The 18,997-nt window shown below is 41.0% G+C and overlaps 1 protein-coding gene across 15 annotated transcripts in view; it reads left to right on the top strand.

Annotated features, from left to right (window-relative positions):
* PTPRD (protein tyrosine phosphatase receptor type D) overlaps positions 1 to 18,997 on the top strand; it is a 4,803,934-nt gene that overhangs the window by 1,177,737 nt on the left and 3,607,200 nt on the right. For all 15 annotated transcript variants that reach the window (XM_069625937.1, XM_069625939.1, XM_069625938.1 and 12 more), the window contains exon 3: positions 2,375 to 2,440. The gene's annotated coding sequence lies outside the window, so the exon portion shown is untranslated. The remainder of the gene's footprint in view (positions 1 to 2,374; positions 2,441 to 18,997) is intronic.

Below are 18,997 nucleotides of genomic sequence, written 5' to 3'. Positions count from 1 at the left end.
CTGTGTTGAGGGTGGCTTCTCAATAAACCATTACAGATGGACTGCCTGATCGCAGCAATGCCATTGCCCAATTGTGTGATGTGGGTTCGCAGACTGCCATTAGTCCATAATCAGTTTCCAACAGTGCACCAGGTCCAAGCAGGCAATCATCTGGGGGTAGGCAGTGTGGACGATGTTAGATGGTGGATTCAGGCAGGAGGCAGGGTATGTGGCCAGTGCGTTAATGGGGTTGAGAGTGAATACGGGCTGCTGGAAGTGGCCACAACATATTTCGGCGCAGGGGGTTTGAGTTGGGGGGAGTAGGTGAGCGGAAAGAGGAACATGGGAGGCCTCCCATTGAGAAGACAGGAACAAGGGCAGAGCAGGCCCAGTTAGCAAGTTCAGACAATGGTAAACCATGGAGCATGAAAAGCCAAGTGTTTACTTGTGACGGCGTTCGGTGAAGACACATAAACCCGTTCCACGCCATTTACTATCTGCTCCATGGATGCGCAGTGGAAGTGAGGCAGGACAGTGAGCGAGCATGGGCTGTTGGTGGAACATCCATCCTTACCTTTACTTGTACCATTGGTCCTCGCAAGTTGTGCATCTAAAGTTACTACGCTACTTTGAAATTGCGGTAGCCTTACTGGAGGACAATCTGTAAAAATGCAGGTTTTGATACATTTTTCTGTACTAACTGGGCATATTATGCAGTGATGGAACACTGCACAGCTTTCAAAGTCCCATAGAGTCCTCCATCACATTGTGCAGAGTTGCGTGTGTGATTGTGCAACTGTACTAACACTGCACCAAACTTGTCTTTGCATTGCAAAGTGTGGTGTGCGTTTCTTAAAGCAGACCATTGCTAATGAGCTTTATCTTTGAGGGAAAAAAAAAAAAACTCTCCCATTAATACTTGAGGCCATGCCACTGACGTGGTTCACGGGGTACAGGCACAAGGAGCACTAGGGAAACAATTGCCCTGCGTAAACAAAAATGCAACCGATGCATTTGTGTGAACAGGCCATTTGTGCACTATTGCTCAGACTAAGGCGAACATGTCCCTGGTGCATAAATGCATTGAATGATTTTGCTTTTTCACATTGGCCATTTTCCCCTAGTCCTTGTTGCACTTGCATTGGTGCACAGTGTCTGTAGAGCCACCCCTGGCTTTGAATCTGTTAATAATGTGGGTATCAGAGGAAGTAACAGCTGCACATTATGGACTTTCTGTTGATTCCGTGTATCTTCGGAACAGAACAGCTGGGCATGCCACTCCCTAACAGCTGGGACGCGGAGCTCCCTCCCTCCAGCTCTGGGTTTAATGCGCAAGATTTACAACCTGTTAAAAGACCCCTCGCTGCTGCTGATGCTGCTGCTTTACATCTTTGAAGGTCCCTTTACTGGAAAATGTGAATGTCTCGTAAATAAAGCACAGGAATAATGAAAGTGTATCCTATTGCCTCACTGCAGCCTTTACACTTTATGGCTACATTAAAGCTTTAGCACGTGTTTATCCCCTGTGATGAAAATATAATGTTTTTTTTTATAGCGCTTAATGTTGGTTCACACTCGTTTCTAGGGGTTGTAGAATGATGTGGTGTTAATTCCCAATGCACGGGATTAACTCAGATGGAGGAAGGGCTGAGAAGTCTTTGCCGGGATTCAAACCCATGACACGAGCGGGCACACACTAATCGGCAGCAGTAGACCTCCATGTGATGGCGCTTTAGTATTTTAATTAGCACTACAGACGTGAAAGAAGCAATCCATTCATGCTGCCATTGGCTTATATTTAACATAGCGTTTAAAACAAAAGGTATTTTCTTTAATGTGTTTCAGTTCAAATTGAACTGTGTGCATGTACTGCAAATAATGCATCAATTCACAAAACATTTTAAGATCAATATATTCACAATTTTACAAAATCATATGCAATTTCACAATCGGCATTAAAGTATTAATCTAATCAAATCAACCATATATTATTAGTCATTCTACATCAATACATAACATTATTTAAAAAAAAAAAAACTTTCCCTTATGCAAAGAGCATTAACAGTACTTCAATGTAAATATAAAAAGGTACAGTCTAATTACACAGCCTTATGTAGTCGGCTGCATGAGCACCCTCCCTTTTCACATATGCTCGACTCATCTGAACTCATACAGAGCCATACCGCATGCACCCGGCTTCCCACACACACTCAACTACTGTACAAAGCCACTTCACACTGAATCTTGCCTTGTCGTCCTCACAAACTTCGCTGCTGACACCGAGGTGTTTTTATTGGCCCCACTTCTAATACCCTCCGTTTGCTGTGCCTTTTAATCCCGGATGATGCTGCAGAACTGTCCCTAATGCATGGTTTATTGTTCCTTCTCTTTGTAGGGGGATCTTAAGCGGAGTTTTATACCTGTGTCCCTGCAGTCATTGATTGTATCCTGACGGAAACGGGTAAGTTATATTTATCATTAACTCGTATTAAGGTGATATGGGGCAGTGAGCAGGGCTGTACTGCACGATAGCAGCCCCGCAACCCAGACAGATCTGTTTGCATGTTACTTTTACTAAAAGGAGAGCAATGCATTGTGTACGTATCCGCTGTTGTGGGTCCAAAAGGGGGTCGATTGATAGCTATGTAGTTGTTAACAATATTAAGTCCAGCAATAGATGACAACCTTGCCAATACATTGCATCCTCGCCCTACGGCCATTCGACTTCATAGGTTTAAACTGGCATGCCTTATTTGTGAGGACAATCCTCGTGTAGAGAAGCCACTTTGCACAGTTCCATGAATCAGGGTTTGTGTCGGCAGTGCAAAGTTACTTTTCAGCAGTGCAAAGTCACTTTTCAGCAGTGCAAAGTCACTTTGAACCGTGCAAACAATTCCATGAATCGGGCCCTATGCCTCTAACACCAACACAAGTGGACATGACCACGAATAGACCAACATGGCGACCAGGAGACATAGGCCGGGAGGACGCACTAGCACCCAAAAGGGCCTGGCTGCTGCTAACGGGCCAGCTGTTTTATCAGATCAATGACAATATTTACATGCAAATTACGTGAGTTCTGTATTGGGATTTTCCACATTTACATGGATCACCTGCTGCAATAATGATGCGCATGCTTTGATCATTTGGATTAATACAGTGTAGGGGTCTGAAATGGTTTGTTAAGATTCAGAGAAAAAATCCAATTATGGCCTTTAAAAGGATTAGGTGGATTTGCATGTTTAATCATTGCATGTACCAGAGCTCTCTGTAGTTTCTCAGAGCACAACTCCAGCTATTCCTGCCCTCAAAAGACATATTTTGCGCGTTTTCCTCCAAAGACCAATTCGAATGCAGATTTTTTCGATACACAATCTAAAGCTTGTTGAGCTGTTGCATTCTCTGTTTAGCGCAGTGCAAGGATTCGGCACAAGTTGAAGTGGCTGTACTCTGGGCACGTGGGTAGGAGCGATCATCCAACAGTTGCATTATTTTGGTTATGTAAACATGCACAATGTTCCTTATCACAAGACTCTTCTCAGCTAGTACATATTTCTCTACTGATTTTCTCAAACCTTATCTACACTCACATCCATAATACATTGAGTGCATTCCAGGTGCTGGCCAGGGGTATCATCGTCTTTAGGCTTGATTCACAGAAGCATTTTATAATGGTGCAATCCCATTGGAAACCACTCTATAAATCAGGCCCTTTATATGTGTGTCCTGTGCACCAGGATGTATCCCCAATTATGTATTAGAAATATCATAAATCTAAAGGTTCCTAACATGTACACCACGAGGATGCAAGCCAGGTGTGTTATACAACCGCAGACCTCTGAGATGGCTATTAATAACACAAACATGTATGTCTTTGTGTGTCCAACATTGTAATTCCCCTGGCTTAATTTGGTGCAATTCCCAGCTATGGCTCTAGTGTAACTGCTGGACAAAGAAATCCTGAAAACAAAATAAATAAATAAATAAATACATAAATACATACATACATACATACGATGGGTGTGTGATGTTTTCATCCTCTAAATATGCAGAACACTCAAGAAGAATGTTCATTTCATGTGCTGAAAGCAAGTTAATATTTCTAGAAAGGTGTTTTCAATCAGAAATAGCTCTGCTAGACATTTATTTGCAGAACCCTTTATTATCAGAAATAGTGGAAATCAATAAGAAGAATCTTCATGTGTTGAAAAATGTACAGCAGATGTTTGACTCAGGGGCCAGAATATCTAACATTTGCACCAGTTCTAAAAAGTGAGCAAATGCTTTGATAATATGAAATGGAGCAAACGGGTTTTGTCACAAACCGTATTATCTGAAAGCCTTTGCACTAGGGCAAACATAAATCAGACTGTTTTTTTTGTACTATGGATTCTGCATAGCATAAAAAGAAATAATTTTGTTTCATGTTACCCCTGAAACCTACTAAATAGAACAATCTGTTTTATGTTTGCTCTGGTGAAAATGGTTTAGGATAATACAAATTGGCGATAAACCTGTCTGCTCCATTCCTAATGATAAAAGTAGCATAACTGCTGCTCAATTCCTTTCCTCCACTTTTTTGTACAAGTGTAAAACGTTGATAATCTGGCCCCAGCCTATATTTTTTGCAAAGTAAATGGAAAATTCAAGTAAATAATTAAAAGTTGTCTAGTTATATGTTCAACTTACTTTCTCGGAAAATGGACTGCAGATAAACATGTTGTGCAGATGTTCTCAGAAAAGTAAATTAAAAGCCATCATTTAGTGCATGATGCTGAGTATAGTGAATGCACATGTTTCCATTAGACGTGTACAATGAAACCATCTCCGGGAAAAGGGTCTTTTCTGGCCGGCCCATTGTACAGACATTCTATAGGTTTTCAAAACAACAAAACATATTTCTTCCGACTTTATGTATTGAGAATACATTGATTACATAGTATTTTAATTTTGTAAATGTTTTCCAGTTTGTGAAATGGGCAAAATTCATAGCAAAATGTTTAAAAATGTGAGGGAGTGGAATTGTCCAATGTCATAGATCTGTATGTATTTTCTGGGTGGAGGCTATTCTATACATCATGGCAATCACATCGAAATAGATATGACACGTTCCAGTGCCAAGTATTGTGATGACTGAAAGTTTTGTTTTAATTTGCTTTGTATATTTGAAGACAGTGAGCACTTCATTTGACTTTTTGCATTATGCCTAGATAGTAGACCATGGCACATTTCCAACATACCCACTTAACACACGATTGATTACCAGTTTAACCAAAGGCCAGTCACCAATTCACCATTTCCTAAATTAGTGGATCATTGCCAGTTTCCGCTGTTACCAGTTGTCATCTCATGGCCATTTTCTATTATAGCCACTAAGCATATGATCACTAATTTCATGATGCCTACTTTGCACATAATTGGCAGAACATGTTATGCACCAGTAGCATATCGGTGACATGTTCCTTTATATTTAGGTAACCAGACATTAACTGGACCTTGGCTACCCAATCTCAGCAAATGTTACCCTGTATAGGTGTGCCAGAGAGAAAGGAGATCAGTGCTTTGGTCCTGAGGGGCTGCCCAGCTACAGCAGGACAATGTCTGCGAGTGGCCAGAAAGGCAACGGGATGTAGGTCTGGTTAGGATAATGTATTTCAATTCCAATGGAAACATTGTGGACATGGCATTATTTGTCATAGAAACATGACAATGATCCTCTTTGCATTGATCTTCGTGCAAGAGCAGTAGCTCCACTGAGACGATTGTTGTGCCAATAGAATTACTACATTTGTCAGGTTTTCAAATCTTTTAGAAGGTATATAAAGGAGTGGGGAGGTCAGAGGATCATTTCCGACAATCCAAAGTGCCTCTGAGGTCATTGAACAACGGTGATCATGTCTCCCTTATCATCATTCAGGCATAGCCTGCATGGCCCCTCTCTTAGCATGAGGTTAACCACCTTTCAGGCTAGTGTTTGAGATATTGGCCCCATATTTCACTAAATCTGCCTTCCCTGTAACGCAGTTTCTGAATAACACTTCACATGGTAGGAAGTCCTCCGCATCCATCCTTCCAGTCTCCTACATTCTTCCTTCTTTCTTATTTCCAGTTCCTAAGTATTAGCTGCTTTCCACCGAAAGCCTCTGTGCAGCCACTGCTTGTTGTTTGCCCAATCTGCAGAGCCAGGTTGTTGAAAAGGATTAGTATATTGCATGTTTTGATTGTGGTTCAAATTCGAACCAAATACACAATCCAAATCCAGCAAAACACTAATCAATTGTTTGGTTTACAATTTTGGGCAATAGCGGGATTTGCATAAGTGGAAGCACTAAAACACCAACCACATATGCACAAACCCAAGCAAGTGTTACAACCCGAAATGCAAGCTGTGCAATTCGTCAACCTTCTTCAAGGTCCCAATATGTGTGAGTTTGACAAATCCAGTATGCTTCCTCCATATCTACTCAACTGACCAATCATTTCCTATAGCTTGAACACCTCAGTATATTCCATTTATCCAGTCCCAATTTATTCCCTCGTTGGTGATGTCAGTATACTCCCAGATTGCAAAGTCCAGGTGCACGCCTTCTGGAAGTAAGAGTTTTCCAACTTCAGGCAGAAACGGTGTGCTACCACCGCATATTAACTTTGCCATTCACAGTTATATTCCTAGATTGAAATTAAAGTCAACTCTTAATTTCACAACAGATTATATTGGTATTGAGAATGGTTCCGGTATATATACTGTAGATAGCTGTATACCTTGATACCCCGAATTTTCAAAATGCCTCTATTTCCCCGGTTTGACCATTATAGAATCTTCACAGGTTTACAAACCCTGGATCTTTTGATTTAGACAATCAAGTGAAGTTCTGGTTTATACATTCCAGTACATCTCTTATTTTATAGTTGCACTGTAAACCCAGTTTTAAAATGCAAGCAGTTCAACAGCACTATACTCTGCATCTGCAAATTGCTGTATACTCCCACTTTGCAAACTCACTCTTTGTTTCGTTTGACAAATCTAATAAACCTTTTGCATGCCCAATATATTCCCAGTTTGTGAAATGCTAGCCAATTTCAAGTTTGCCATTTCAAGTATGTACCCTGTTTTCAAAATCCCAGACTGACAATCCCAGTATACCCCCCATTTGTCAGTTCCAGGATGAGGCCAGGTTGAAATATCCGAGTATCCTCCAAATTTGAATAACAAAGTATTTTCCCAGTTTGATAACACGTTCTCTGCAGGATAGCTCACAATTTGAGTTTTTGCCTCAGAAAAAGAGCAAGCCTGCAATTTTAAAGTCCAAATCCTATGTCAGGACAAACTAAACGTTCCATCCTTCTGATTTCAATAAATTGAATAGTGGTACATTGGATTTTAAAAACACCTGATTGTATGGTGCTTAGAAATTGAAGGAACAATACATTAACTACTACATAAAACACAGTATTATTATTATTATTATTATTATTATTATTATTATTATTATTATTATTATATATCCAATATTTATAATCCTGTTTCACTCTTGGTATCACAATACATGTAAAGAGAACTCCCAGTTTTACAAACCCAGAATACTCACAGGTCACACAATCCAAGTATATCACAAGGTTTTAAGTACCATTATGTATTGAGTTTTATTTTCTAGTGCACATAGCAGGTTCAAAGGTCACCGGTACATCCCTAACTGTTCCTGTTACACAGAGTCCCTGGAGTCAAAGGTGGCATTTTAACTCCCTCTGCTCTAAAGTCATATGATTGTATACTATGGAGGTGCTGCGTAAATCTGTAAACATAAACCATGCCTGATTAGGCATGTTGAATGGTAGAATCACACAATTATTAGACACATCAATTTTGTATCACACCATTTTAGCTCTGTTGGCAGGTGCATAACTATTACACAGATGATGTATATTTGTGTCTAGGCTGTCTGCCTCCACAGATGCCAAAAGGAATAATAGCCAGGATGCTTCCCCTTTGATTCACCAGCTGGAAGGGTAACTCCTTGCTGTCCCTTATCCCTCATGGGCATATACACTATCCCCAGGAGGTTTCCAGAAAATTGTGTTTCTGAGGCAGTATTAACATAACAAATCCAGCTTCACAATGGAGTCATTTTGAAGCCAAAAGGCATGGGAATGAGCTGAGGTTAGAGTAGCCAGAGAGGTAAGGTAGTCCCACCATCTTGGTTTCTTCTAGGGATCACTTCCTTTTTCCTGTCCCCTCCATTTCCTGTGGGGAAGCTACTATGGGTGCGATGTCCGAAGGCAAATGGGACTTGTTAAAACAACAGGAATTGGATCCCTGACACTAGGCTTGCACTGGACCAAACCACAGTGCAATTTGCCTTTAAACGAAACATGCACACCTCATGGTTTGATTAATCTCTTCACTTTAACAAGAACAAGAATATTTCTTCTGGACCAATGTTGATGGTACAGTATTTCCCAAATCCCCTGCCAGGGAGGTGATGACAGAAGGCATTCAAGGAAGAGGAGAGCTTTGTCCATAACCATTCCCAGGGAACAGTGTGTGTGACTGGTGTAGAAGTAAGGCATCAGTGTGGCTAAATTGCAACCAGGACCCTTTCACTGGCGGTTAAGGAAATCCCATAGATGATGGGCACGCTCTCTGGGGTGGGAGGACAGCAGACAGACTCACCTTGTCATGGGGCCCCTGGATATCGGACTCCCAGCAACCCAGAATTCCAAGAGCAGCTGGAATCCTGTTTCATAAACTCAATACATCTTTTAGTTGCTTTGACCATGCTTGGACTACCTTCATCTTGTCCACGGAGGATAGCTCAGGGGCAACGTACTTGCCTTGGAAGCAAGACGACACGGAGCAACACAGGTTCGATCCCAGGTCCATGCTTAGAAACCTCTGGGTGTCATGACCCTCTCGAGCTGAAACAGGACCCATATTGTTTCTTTTGACAATAGATGCACTTCAAGATGCATGCCTCCATCTTCTAGTCTTTTCTATGCTGGCTCACACCAATGAAGATCACCACCGCCTCAAGTGTTGTCTCACTGCTCAGGCAGCATCCAACTTGCCACAAGTCGGGCACTGCATTCACTCAACATAAGCTCATTACATCCAAACTCGACTGCCGAATCCACATGCTAGAACCTATGGTATCACTTGTTGGTTTGACCCAGAGCAAGCATAGTTTCAACCCGATTTGACCACTGACTGAAACCTGTTGGGGCCCATCAACACATGCCATTTTGAGCACCAACCGGATCCATGCAGAACCATGTTTTGATGCTGACTCGATGTCAACTCAGCACTGGATCAACATGACTTGCTCAAACTGATGGAAAGTGCATAGAAACCTGGATTGACACTGTCACCAAAAAAATAAGGTACTATAAAGAGGCCCTGTCCCAAGCCTCCACATTTGGGGCAATAGTGACATTAAAGCTACCATTTTCTGCCTTTAGCCTACATGAAACTCTCTTGAACATTGAAATTGTGCCAATTGAGTAGCTAAATAGCATGCATTGTATGTGCTTCTTTACAGGGGTACGTTTTTTCTCGTTTTTTTAGTTTAGTTATTTGCATTGTTATTGTGTCATTATTAGTTGCTTCTTTACAACAATTTCATTGGATACACTCTTATTTTGGAGTCTTTGTTCTGTTGCTGTTTGGGTTGATAATGTTATGAGCGCTCACGCCTCCTGAAGATATAAACTGCCCTCAGCCTGCACTCCCACGCAAGGCCAAGGAGGCATACCTTTCGGGCTGTGCCTGTTTCACCTTTATTGTTGGAATCACTGCTGGTTTTGTAGTAGTGTGGGACAGCATTTGCATTATAGCCACCACTCATTGCTGTGCTCCTTCAGAGCAGTTGTCAATTGAGTCTGCACAATTTTAGGAAATGTCCTACATTTACAAGCCCTTTACAACTGCACGCCCACCTCTTCCCCCCGCCCACCCATTTATAGCCTCAGTATATGCTCTGTTTTTAATTCCCAAGTTTCCCACTGGCATTTTATTAGTGTTTAAATCAAAGAAAGATTATGAATTGACAACACCCAGTATCACAACGCAATTAGAATCCCAATTCACAACTCCCTTTCTTAGTTTAGAATCATCGTGTTGCATAATTCTAGTGGACAATCAGTTTGATAGTCCCAGTTTGTGCAATCACAGGATTTTCTGGGATTGTCAATCAAAAAAGAACTACTTAACTAATATATTCCTAGTCTGGCAACCCAATGTACAACTGGCTTGTTGTATTCTTTAACTGCCTTGATTCTTATGAAAGAGACGTTCTCCTCCATGGACTGACATGCAATGCCACTGCTTTCACAAGGCCATCTGTCCACAGCATCCCCTCCTTCACCTTAGACTCTAGTTAGAAAATTGGGAGTTACCCTAAACTATGACATGTCTATCTTTTCTTAAGTAAAGGTAGCCATGAACACAAACGTACACAATATACAGCTCCTTAGGAATACTCTACACCAGCCAGCTGCAGGACACACATAAAGTCACACATGTTCCAACTGAGTTCTGCCCTGCCTTGACTAGTGTAGTGGGATCTATGCAGCGCTCCCTGATAAAACCTTCCAGAAAGTACAGACACATAATGTGCAGCTTGCCTCATCTTTGCTCTGCAGCGTTCCAACCTAATAACACGGGTAACTATGACATTCTATTGGATCATATTAAATGAATGCAAGATTTTCAAAATCCTCTTTCTGTACTAACAGTCTTACCATGAACATACTCTTGAATACCTTATCAAATTGTTCTCACAGTGCCAACAGATCATACCACTAATACCATCTTACCAAAACTTGCTGGCTACTGGTCAATTCAAAAATCAGATTGTTGGTGGTAGAACACTGCATATTCAAAACTCTTCCCTTGGGAACTACCTCCCCTTTTACATTTGCCATCAGCCTGATGTTGATAAATGGAACACTTTTACATTAGATAATAATAACACAGGACATTGAAACACTTAGAAGTGGCAGGAATCCGACATTAAGAGAGAAATACAAAATGCATATATATCATTAGTCCCTGTGCAATTCAAGTATTTTCTGTGCTTTACAGATTTTAAAATATTCAATTTCAACAGTTCCCATGTAAACTTTGTTTACAGTCCATGTCTAATCTCTGTTTGAGAATGACCAGTTCAGACCCAGATTGACAAACCCAGTAAAATCCTCTTTTGATGGTACCATCATTTCCCAGATGCATCATCCTACAAAGCATACGAGTTGTTAATCCAGCTGTGATTAATTGAATACTTCCCTGCTGGATTACAGCAATGGGCACATCTGCTGAGCACGGACTAAGCCTGACACTACTACTAGGACAGCAGTGATATCAGTCATTTCAGTAAAACAGGCAGATCATGAATTTCCTCATTACGGTCTCATGGCTAAAGTGCAGGCTAGTCTCTGTAGGGGGGCTTGAACAACGAGCAAGCATCACACATCAAAAAACAATTGAACAATAACTCCCAAATAAAAGAAATGTCTGATAAAGGTTCTATATATATTTGACTATAATGAAACTTAAAGGACAGACAATGTTGTTAAGAACCCACCCTTCTAATGATATATACAGAGAATGCAGACTTTGAGAGAAAAGGGAACAATAGGATTTAAAGTACAAGTGTCGGCAGGTAAACAGTCTTGTAAAAAATGCAAACAAGTTCAAGAATATGTCTTTTAGGCATAGCATGGGCCTGAAACATCACTAGGCCACACGGAAAGAGTATTGTGGGTGACATGAGGAATAGAACCACAGATGTAAACATGTTTATCTTCTTTAAGCATCTTGACAGCATACACCTACATTTCTGGGCACTTTCGTGTGCACCGAGTTAGGTTTCAGTTATCCAGCTGGCTTGACAGGATTCAACAAAGGGCTTCTGTTCAAACAAGCGAACAACAGCTTCAGGAATGAAGAAGCTTGGGAGAGGAAGGAGATGTTGGGTCATCATGGTTCGAAGAGTCGATGATGGCTTGTTGCAAGGATAAACTGAGATTCAGCTCTCTGACTGGATCCATCAAAGTTCTATGTTTCCACAAGCAGCAATGGCTTGGGGATCAACAAAACTGGGACAAGCAGGCAATGTTCTTATCAGCACAGCTTTATGGAACCCAAAGTGGGTTGACATTTTGAAAGTGTCAAAAGTAGCTCCATTGGGACTTTGCAACAATTTGAAGGATTTTGAAATGTTTGAAATGTCTCAAAGTGGTTTGAAATTGCAGAGAGAGCCACTGGCAGCTTAATCTCCTTCTTGGAGTGCTGTGGAGCACTTCATCAGATGCCTGAGGAAATGTCAGTCTGTGTTCTGTTCTTCTCAGCCAGGAAAGTTTAAAGGGACACTTGCAAGTATTGCCACTTCATCAGGGAGAGTCCTAGGTATCAATGTCTTGCAGCAGTCAGGTCTGTCCTCCAGCAGGCCACTTTAAATGTTTCCAAGAAGTGTTATGTTATGTTTATACTGAACACCACTGCATTTGCATGGTCTCCAGGCACTCACATAGCTCTGTAAGAAAGGTGAGTGGAGTTTGTTAGTGAGGGAAGAGGGATCTGATAGAGGTTGGGGCTCTTCTGTTGATGCTTGCAGAACTTGGAGAACCTGGCATCTGTGCACATCAGATTTCAGGATGTGCTATGTTGTCTGGACTGGGCTTGTTGTTTCTGGAGGCGTAGACCCCATTGTCTGTGTTCTTTGTTGTTTGCTACTGTTTGGTTTTGTGGCATGGCTACTAGTGGGTGTGTGGCGTGTGTGTAGTTTTGCTGTCCCTTTTGAGTGTGTGTAGTACATGAGTGGTATGTGGGTGTGGAAAAGAGGACAGGGTTGTTTAGTTGGTTTCTTTTTGGCTCTGGGTGTGTGGTTAGTTTATTGTTGGTTCTTTGATCTGTATTGTCCTGTGTTTGTATTAGTCCCAGAGTATGGCTTGTGGAGGTACTCATAGTTATGCTTGTCTCTGTGAGTTGAATTGCCAGGTTTTCAGTTTTTTTCTGAAATATATATAGTCTTCCATTGTGCCCTTCTTGTGGGTCAATTTTAAGCCTTTTGTAAGGGGTCAATTGTTGCTGCTCTAACAAGTGTAATTCCTTGTGATGTCAGCTGCAACTCCAAGTTGGCTGGCCCCTTCCCCAGTGTGAAGGCTCTTTCCCAGTTCTTTCCCAGTTACAATGCCTGGCCTCAGATCAAAAGGACTCCAGTGATTTCTCCCAGGTGTGAATTCACCATTATGCTGCAGAGGCCCATTCTATGCTCCCAAATCCCAGGCTACACTACAGGATTTATGTTCTGTTTTCATGGGAAAGTGCCAAAGCTTCACAGCAGAGAACAAAGGGCTACTTGCACAAGCCTTGTATTTTGAAGAGGAATCACACAGGGGCAGGCCCAATGCACAATGTTTCTTTAGCTACAGGTCACAGTGGAAACCAAGTGGATGATTTCAATAAAATTAGATTGGATTTTGGGAATTGTAACTGTATTTCCTCACGTGCCACTATAACTAACCAGACATAACTTACATTCATATTCAACCCAAGAACTGCCATGAGGCAATGAAGCGGGCAGTTAAATGTAGTTAGAATACAAGGGGTGGCAATCATTTCCAAGGCAGCCCATGGCTGTTCAATTAATTTTGAATCTGTGAGGCAGTTTAAGGAAGGCATATGTTACTTTGTAACTGCCATATTACCAATTCACATTGTAGTTGCTGATGTGCCAGTGGACATGGCCCAGAAGAGTGTCATGTGTTTGCTACAATTTTCAGTATGGAGCATTTTAAAAGTGGGACCTATACAGTATATCCCGCTTCTTGAAAGAGGAAACCACATTCATTCCTTCTAACAATAATCAAAAAAGCTAAGAAATGCAACCCCCTTGTAGATGGCATTCTGTCACACCAACATATATGCATTTTTCAAAATACCAATTTGCATACTGTCATGTTAAGGGAATAAAAGAAAATGCAAAGCCAATTTAAGTTCATGGTTTTTATTATGTAGCAAACAAGAATATATTTCTAGGGGTCACTGAGTTAATCGGTAGGTTGTTGGTATTGTACAGCTCTCTCATGTCCATTCTAGGTCTCTAGTGGTAATCCTTACCTCATTCATGGGATCAAGGCTGACTTTCAGATGGGAGACATTCGTTTTCTAGACACTTCTTTTTTGGCTTGTTGAAAGTCTTTCTTGGGTATCTTTGGACTTCCCACAGTATCACATTGTGCCCCCAAAATGTCTCCATTGACTCAACAGAGGTTGTCCGTCAGACCTTTTTTAGATTCATGGGATGTCAGGGGCTTCTAGGCTTCTCCTCAACACTGTGGCACATAGATCTGTGTGATGCACTAATATGTCTATCCATAAATGTGTCAGTCTTACAAGGTCCAAGGCTTTGGGAACCTTCTCTTGCTTTACCCCTTCTTTGTTCTTCTTTAAACATTCCATTCCCTCTATATTGTCTTCTTCTTCTCACTCTTACTTTCACTTCTTACCAACTCTTTTGCTTGATCTTCTCCTTCTTTCCTCCTCATAGCTGATCCTCAACACTCTCTGTATGCCATCACCCCTTCAGCTGGTCTTACTTGCTCTGTGTTGCCCCACTTGTCCACTATCTCTTTTCCTTTTCCACCTCAAGTTGTCTCTCATTGTTTATCATCTCCTCTGTTCTCTTCCCTCCTCTTTCACTCCTCTGTTCCTCTAAATCTTCTCCCCCACTCCCCTTTCACTCCTCACCACTCCCCCTGATCTTCTATATCTTCTGTTCTTCCCTTCCACACCCCTATCTCATTGTCATATTGTTTGCTCTTCTAACTATTTCTATACTACCTCCTCCAGTCTTCTACTTTTCCTGTATGCCTCCTCTTCACTTCTATTACTCCTTTCTTTCTACTAAGCTCTGTTCTCCTCTCTCTCTCTCTCTCTCTCTCTCGATCTCTCTCTTTCTCACTGTCATTCTCCCTCTCCTAACCCCTCTCTCTCCATCTCTCTCACACACATATCTCTTTTTCTCTACCACCTGCTTCCTACTTCCTACACCATGGTATTCTAACCCGCATTTCAGACTCCATACACCTCACTTGCAAATCCTCCCTCAGTTCAGGGCCCTACTTATAGGCCTGATGTTTGCTTGTCTAATTGGAATGATCTGTGTGAGTATTATTTGCATGTACTTTGATTGGTTTAGGTCTCTGTGGGCCTGAGCATTCCCAGCTAAGGGTCATTGACAAGGAGACAATCAAATGGCTCCACTAGGTAAGGTTACAAGATGTGTGTGCACCATTATGTATTTATTAGGCCCACACTGTCTATTTCTGCATGTTTCAATTTGTTTCTTCCTTTCAAGCACCCTGAGACCCAGTAAATCAGTATTCCTCATGTCATGTGCAGATTTGCTTTGCAAAACTTTGCTAATCGGTATGCACAGGGTGTGAACCCTCATGCTCACTGGGACCATGAGCTTATACTTTAGTGACAATGTGTTTTTCTCCCCACTTCTCTTGTGAGGGTTGTTTCTATCCACAAGTCCATGCTTCAGACCAGAAATCTCTCCTTCTCAATTCCAGCATATTCTTCATGACACCTATGTTTTTCAGGTGAGCCTGAATACCCCAGTAAGCGGTAAGTAGTATAGATTCTGCACACAAGTATGGGGAGGAAGTGGGCAACATCAAGGATCCTTTGTGTGCCGCCTCCAGGGCCTAGATCACAAAGTGGTGGGTGATCCCAGTCCCAAAGCTCATACCACTGTCACCACTGCCATCGTGCTTGTGTCTTCTTCACACTACCCTGTGCCTTCCCCATTTGGCAATCCAAATTTACTTCAAGGTTGTCAACCTCACTGTATTTACAGTTACAATTACCCTATTTCACCATGAATTTGAACCCTCCTAGTCTTATAATCCTAGAACACCCTTAAGTCTCACAATCAAAGGTTCTTCTGAGGTTAATAATCCATGCATGTTCCCAGTTTTATAACGACAGTAAAATCCCATCTTAAAAACCCCAGAAAATTACTAGTGTACAAAATTCCATGATGCATTCTGTCTCCAAAAATCTAGTAATTCTCAAATTGGCAATACTTGTTTATTCTCAGATTTGACATCCACACTTTTCATAATGACAGAACACTCCCTGTTTAACAATAACATTCCTGTTTAGACCAGGTTTCCCAAATTGAGTTTGCTCACGGCTTTAAAATAAATCTATAATACATATTTAACAAACCTATTGTGTTCCAAGTTTTCACATTTCCAGTCAACTCCAAGTATATTTCCAATATGACAATCCTATTACATTGCTTGATTGGACTATGCAGTTTTACTCATAGTTTTAATACCTGGGTATTATTCATGTTTGCAGAATGCTAGGATATTTCCTTTTGACAGGTCAAGCATTTTTTTTAATTTTGCGCATTCTCCCAGTATACATAATTACATTTTGCACAGTATTTCAGTATACTCAATTCCATCATAGTTCCAGTATATATATTACAGGGTCTGTGGTAGTGGCCCTGTTGTTATGGTTAAGTCGCTCACCTCATAGAAAGAGCACTTTTTGGGGTGGCATATAATATTGTCTCCCCTGGATGAATCCTCACCAACCTTTGAAAATAAAGTATATAGACCCCTGAGAACAGTTTTCCAAAGTCTGGTGTGGTTTCATCCAGAGGGAGCAAAGTTATAGCAGGGTCTCAAAATGTGTGAACATCCTCATAGACACGAAGGAAAAAAAATGTGGTCATGCCTACAGTTAAACCGTTGTATGGATGTTCAACACATCTGTGCCAGGAGTGACTGCTTGGTCCAAAAGCGTGCTTTTGTAAATTTAACATCCAGTCTTTTTTTTAAAATTGACCAAAATGCAGGTGATAGCTGGGTCCGGTCCGCTGAATCACTTCCAGCTTCGGGGTCCGCGGATGCATGTGGACCAATTAGAGAGCCGAGTAACATTTGGTGGACATTGTATGTGCCTTCTGATCGATTGGTTAAAAACATGAGGTGCATCAAAACTTTTGAAACGGATGCCATGTTCGATTCGCGAACATCGCCGTAGTCCCTGGACATCTCCGTAAAAATATTAAAAAACAAAACATTGCACTTGTCAAACAAATCAAACTATCTCTGGGGAGGTGAGGGATGATGAGCATGGGATGGGTTATGGCCATAAAACAACAAGAATCAGCTGTTTTTTCATCTCCGATGTCCGTAAGCATTTTAGATGTCCATGGACTTCATGTGATGTTCGTGAACATCTCAGATGTTCGGAGACATCCATGTCTTTTTCAGCATTACAGGGTTGGTGAAAAGCAGTTTTTGGATGGCTTATAACTTTGGCGACACTAAATTAATGTGCATGAAATTTTTCAATATCATTTTAGACCTGACCCTGAATAGTTATGAAAAGGTTGGTTCTTTTTCGGCAAGAGGGGGCAAAATTAGATGGGGGGTCCTAAAATATTTGAAAGGCTTATACATTGTTTGAAGATTCTACACCAAAGTGTGACCCATGTTTGAATGGTTTTGCAAAGTTTGGTGGGATTTGTCAAGCGGGGGCAAAATTAGAGGGGTGTCTCAACATTTTTAGATGGCTTATAACTTTATTGCCGTTTGACAAATCTGCCTAAACCTTTTCAATAAGATTATAGACTTAACTGTGAATGTTTTTGCAAACTCTGAATGGATTTTGTCAAGTGGGGGCTAAGTTATATGAATATTTTTTGTACATACATTTTGACACTTTCCAAAAAATAAAACGCGGATGGATTTTCAGCAAACTCGTGCAAGTAGCTTTGGAAAGTACCTGAAAGCATGGTTTTGCAAATGTGTCTGTGTTTTATTTTTGGAAAAGTGTCAGAATGTGTGTACAAAAAATAGTGATATACCTTTGGTGCCTGTGACCATGGGTATTGGCCAGATTGCCATGAGCCAGACAATTTGGCTACTGGCCATGACCACGAGGGACCGGCAATGGAGTTAAAGTGGGCATGGCCACCAGGGATCGGCTATATTTTAACGTTTTTTCGAAACCGGGATAGGTTTGAAAGGAAATAAATTCTGGTCATAGCTACTGCCAAAGTGCTGGACAGGATTGCAGCAAACATTCACAAGGATCATCAATTTGTGATGTCATCTTTGATGTCCTGGGAGTTAGTCTTAACTTATAGTTGCTTAGCTTACTATAACTGGTGAATTTCTGTTTTTTGTTGTTGTACTTGTAACCATAGCGTCCCTTTAACAAAAGTTTTTTCACTGAATTGGATAGTTTTTTTTATTAGTGCAACTAAATCATAATGTCACTTTTACAACGTTCTTTGGGGAAATATGTATTATATATATATAATGTCAGCTTTTACAAACCAAATATGTTCCCATTTTGACCATATCATTATGTTCCCTGTGGATAATACTACAGTATATTCAGGTTGACTACATATTGCAGCTTTAATAATGTACTTAGATCATTAGTTTGACAAGGCTTGCATATTGTCAGTTTGCACAATTCCACTATATGTTGAACCTGCCTAATCTCAGTAAACTCACAAATTGACACTCTCTTTATACTTTGACAATACCAGTTTGTATAGTGTCCCCAGTTGGTTCAAGGCATTATGTGCCCAGTATGACATCCATTTTCCACTCAGTTTTGGAAAAATCAATATACTCATAGGACATAATATTCTGTTTCATTCCCAGAATGGCAAGTATACTTTAATCAGCGTTTGCAAAATATACCTGTTAGACAACCGCCATGTACCTGAGTTTCAGAAACCCAGTGTTATTCCATTTGACTAACCCAGTCTGTTTCCAAACTTACTTTTTGCCATCCCATCATACTCCCAGTTCGACAGCATCAATGTGTTCTCTGTTTGCAAAATCCTATCATACCCCCAGTATGTATGTTCTGACAATAACAATTCCTGTAGAATCTCAATATGTAATAACATAGCATATTCCCCGTTACATATTTCCAATATAATCTGGTTTGGCAACCCCAAATATTTATAGT

The sequence above is a fragment of the Ambystoma mexicanum genome, chromosome 6p (assembly GCF_040938575.1).
Source record: "Ambystoma mexicanum isolate Mex_15411 chromosome 6p, UKY_AmexF1_1, whole genome shotgun sequence".
NCBI lineage: Eukaryota > Metazoa > Chordata > Amphibia > Caudata > Ambystomatidae > Ambystoma > Ambystoma mexicanum.
This window is presented reverse-complemented; position numbering and strand designations above follow the sequence as displayed.